Source organism: Lolium rigidum, chromosome 6 (genome assembly GCF_022539505.1).
Source record: "Lolium rigidum isolate FL_2022 chromosome 6, APGP_CSIRO_Lrig_0.1, whole genome shotgun sequence".
Taxonomy (NCBI): Eukaryota; Viridiplantae; Streptophyta; class Magnoliopsida; order Poales; family Poaceae; genus Lolium; species Lolium rigidum.
This window is the reverse complement of record NC_061513.1, coordinates 57,201,921-57,206,514: the sequence shown is the minus strand read 5'-3', so window position 1 is coordinate 57,206,514 and position 4,594 is coordinate 57,201,921. Positions and strand designations below refer to the sequence as shown.

At 51.1% G+C, this 4,594-nt stretch overlaps 1 pseudogene; it reads left to right on the top strand.

Annotated features, from left to right (window-relative positions):
- The first annotated feature begins 1,780 nt into the window (after positions 1-1,780).
- Positions 1,781-4,392, top strand: LOC124665710 (annotated as a pseudogene).
- Positions 4,393-4,594: the final 202 nt, after the last annotated feature.

Sequence of the window (4,594 nt, the reverse complement as noted above, 5' to 3'; positions counted from 1 at the left end):
GAAGCCGATCCTAAATGGCCCATCCTATGCCACGAATCTGGTAAGAAGTGAGTTCGCTACCCGTTATGTACCTCATGTCTAACCCCAGCTTTGAAGATCGAGGTGCTTTATCTTGTGAAGGTTTCTACAGAAAGGCGGGGCCCGTGGACCGTTCCAAAGAAGAGACCGTCGGCATCTAGGTATTTGGCTCTAATAATAGTTGCCCACACTACAAAAAATTCCCCCCATATCTGGTCGATGTTTTGGACAACACAAGTCTTAGTCCCGGTGGTGAATGGCACGATGCTTTGATAATCACCATCGTGGTTTTATTTGCGGTGAATAAATGCGCCGCAAAAAATTTAGACATCATCCCACCATATATTTCGGTGTTTCCACAAGGTTTTTGTTGGTCCCGCTAAGAATTGAATTCGTTGATAACCTCCAAGTGCAGGGGATCACCACAGTTCAATTCCCCTGCACTACTCAAACAAAGACATAGAGGTACAAAAGATCATGGGAAAATGATTGATTGCCTCACACATCATGTTTGCCAAGAGATTACAATGGGTAGATGAAGATGGTGTGTTGTAGATGATGACGAAGATGATGAAGATGGTGCTGATGCCTTCACCGGAGGGGGGTGGAGTCCACCGGAGGCGATTCCCGCAGCGTTTCTCCCCTCCGATCTCCGCCGGCGGCGGACTGCTGGCTCTTAGTTTATGTGTTTTTTATCTCCGCCACGGTAGCCTCGGAGAAACCCCTTAGGTAGTATGTATAGTGGTTTTTAGGTCAAAACAAATCGATGGCCGGAAGATTGAGTTGAATCAAACGGATGAGGTAGGAAACGACCCAGGTGGCGCGCCCAAAGGGGGTGGGCGCGCCACCTGCCCTCTTTCCCGGCCTGTTGAGCTTCTTGTGGCCCACTTTAGCTCATTTTGTTTGTCTCAAAATTTCTGTACCGTGGCCCCTGACTTGCTCTTTTTGGAGTCATGTAGCTCTTGTAATGTCAAAAACATTAAAAAGAGACGTTTTCTTCCAAACATAATTAGAACCGGAGGAGAGAGGATTGTTTAGAAAATGCACTAAAATATCATAAAACATGAGCATTAACATTATATAAGATACAAATAAGTGGTAATATATTGCAATAAAGTGCAAAGTTCATGTATGCATTTTACATGCATCATTCATGCCGCCTGAAATTTGACCGCCACATTGCCTAGAAACAAGCTTACTATAACAAGTTTTCACTAGCTCCAGTTAGGGTGGGGCGAGACGGCGCGCCTTTGGTTCGCTCTAGTGCATGTAGTCTTCGCTAGGTGGTTCAAGAATCTATTTGTGTTTTTTTAAATCTTTAGAGCATTTTATACTACTATTGAATTGATGATTATCAATACGTCGGTAGATTTTACGAAAAAAAAACAAGATGGGGCAAAATCATGATGTAATCTAATTTTGAAAGTAGTTTGGTGTTGTTGTTTGGTTTGACACCGTGTCCGCGAAACTTATGAGCCTCCATTGTTGGACATTGATTTTCGTCTGGCACACGATAGCAAGGTAGTACAGACAACCTTTTTCAGACACTGTAGTCATTAAAAGTCGAAAATGACAGATCGTACACATGGTCCTGGATGGAACCTGCGTGCAAATTTCCCAATAATCATCGCACAAGAAAGTGGGTAATAACGAAATAGTAGAGTACTCCTACTCATTAGCGAATACAAACTAAACTCTTAGTTTTGCCTGTACCCCTATATATATACGGCACCTCGTCTCCCGGTTTAAGCGGTCTCATGCATGTACAAGAAGATCACACAATCCCTCCTCGTACTAGAGCTCAAAGGAACCACAGTAATGGGCAACCGCAAACTATTTGCAGTTGTCCTGTTGTGCTGCCTGATCGCCGAGGTCGCGGCGATGCCCGCAGAGCACGTCGAACTAGCACAAGACGGCGAGGCCATCTCGACCTACCTGGTGCACGTCGCGTATTCCCACTCGCCGCGCGCGACGCGAAACACAGCCCGCCTCACCCGCGGCTACACCTCCTTCCTCCGCGACACTCTCCCCACGGGCATGAACGCGCCAGCGCCCAGCATCCTCTACTCTTACGCGCACGCCATGACGGGCTTCGCGGCACGTCTCACGGCGCGCCAGGCGGCGCACCTGGAGGCCCAGCCCTCCGTCCTCGCCGTCATCCCTGACAGGTTGTACGAGCTCCACACCACGCTGTCCTCTTCATTCCTCGGCCTCACACCGTCCTCGCCGCTCATGATGGAGTCGAACAGCGCCACGGACATTGTGATCGGCGTCATAGACACCGGCATCTACCCTAAGGACCGCGCGTCCTTCGCCGCCGACCCGTCGATGACGCCTCCTCCACGAACCTTCCGAGGGGGCTGTGTGTCCACCCCCGATTTCAATGCCACTGAATACTGCAACAACAAGCTCGTAGGGGCCAAGTTCTTCCAGCAAGGACAGTTAGCTATGGCATCCAGATCACCACTCGATGTGGAAGGACATGGCACGCACTGTGCCTCCATCGCCGCCGGTGCCCCTGTCCCGAATGCTAACCTCTTCGGCTTTGGGCAGGGCACGGCCAAGGGTACAGCCTCGGGTGCGCGCATTGCCTCATACAATGTATGCGGCGGCGGGTGCACGTCTAGCACGTCTAGCGATCGCCGACAGGGTGGACGTCCTTTCCATCTCTATTAGTGTACGCGGTACACCTACATGTCTGCTCTGTGATCCCGTGATGGCCGCTTCGTTTAGGGCCGTTCGTGAAAGCATATTTGTGTCCACCTCCGCCGGGAACTATGGCCCTGACAAGGCCACCGTCAAAAACCTTGCCCCCTGGATGTGTACAGTGGGCGCGTCGACCATGAACCGTGAGTTCAGGGCAACCGTCGTTCTCGGCAACAAGAAGATCTACACTGGCTACTCGCTTTACTCCGGCCCCGATACAGTGGAACCGCTAGTCTACAGCGGTGATGCCGGCTCAGATGGGTGCGAAGCTGGGAAACTTGAGCCCAGCAAGGTCAAGGGCAAGATTGTCTTGTGCGCCGCTGGAGGTGCAGCGCAAGGATTGGCTGTCAAGCAAGCTGGTGGGGTTGGTGCCATAATCGCAAGCAGTGCAGATGAGGGCGAGTATACCAGGGCCGATGCCCACCTCCTCCCGGCCGTTTCGGTCACGAACGCGGATGCCGTGGAGATAGCAAAGTACTCCCAGACTCCAAACCCAATGGCGAGCATCTCCTACTTCAGCACCGTCACGGGAGTGGTAAATCCACCTTCCCCGAGGCTCGCATCCATGTCCGGCCGAGGGCCGAACCGTGTGGCGCCGGAGATCCTTAAGCCCGACATCATCGCGCCGGGCATCCAAATCCTTGCCGCGTGGACGGGCGTAGTCTCACCCTCGCAACTCGCCATGGACGCGAGGCGTGTCAAGTTCAACATCATCTCCGGTACATCCATGGCCACCCCACAGGTGAGCGGCATCGCAGCTCTACTCAAGGTGGCCAGGCCCGGATGGAGCCCAGCGGCGATCAAGTCAGCGATGATGACCACGGCCTACAATGTGGACAACACCGGCGGCGTCATCACCGACATGTCCACCGGCAAGGCGGCAGGGCCGTTCCAGATAGGGGCCGGCCATGTCGACCCCAACCGCGCCCTCGACCCAGGGATGGTGTACGCCGCCGACGAAGACCACTACATCTCCTTCCTTTGTTCTCTAGGGTACACGCCCCCGATAATAGCCATCTTCACTGGAGGCCCTCCGGTGATGGACATCTGCTCAAAGCGCCAGGCCATCGCCGTGGGTGACCACAACTACCCGGCCTTCTCGGTGGCGTTCAAGTCGTACGACGAGAAGGTCACGCAGCGCCGCGTCGTGCGCAACGTCGGGAGCAACGTCAATGCCGTGTACACCTTCAGCTATCTCGCTTCACCTATTGGTTGGAGTGCCATCGTGAATCCCTCCAAACTGGTGTTCGACGAGGAGCACCAAAATCTGGAGTACACGGTCACATTCTCGCTGATAAAGTCAGCAGCCAGCAAAAGTTCCCAGACGGAGGCGCACTCCGCACTCGTGTGGACCGACGGCAAGCACAAGGTGGTAAGCCCCATAGTCTTGACCTGGCCAACTACGACGGCTGCCATGGCGGTGATGTGATCGGGAGCTACACAAGCGCCTATTAATTTCCTCTCGTTGAATGTACGTATATCTAAGGTTTGTCCGCCTAGTGTCCATTGAAAACTATAGTAGTACGTGAATAAGAAGGGACAATGTGTATGTATGTGGATACACGCATATGTTATTATCCAGTCAAATCTATACAGTTGGCTTGATTTGTTCATGTGCTGATTATACATGAAGAAGAATTAAATTAAGTACCTACAAATGTGTCTAAATTTTGTTAGTACTAAAAAAAATGTACCTAAATACTTAAATAGTCAGAAAATAAACTACAAGATTGAAAGCACAAATAGTAAATTCTACTTTGTAACATTTGTAGAAATCTTCTGGCTTCTTTCTCCAAAAATATATATAGACTTCTAAACATTTGTATTTAATCTCGTTTAAATTTTCTTGCCATATTTTTCATGGGAACAG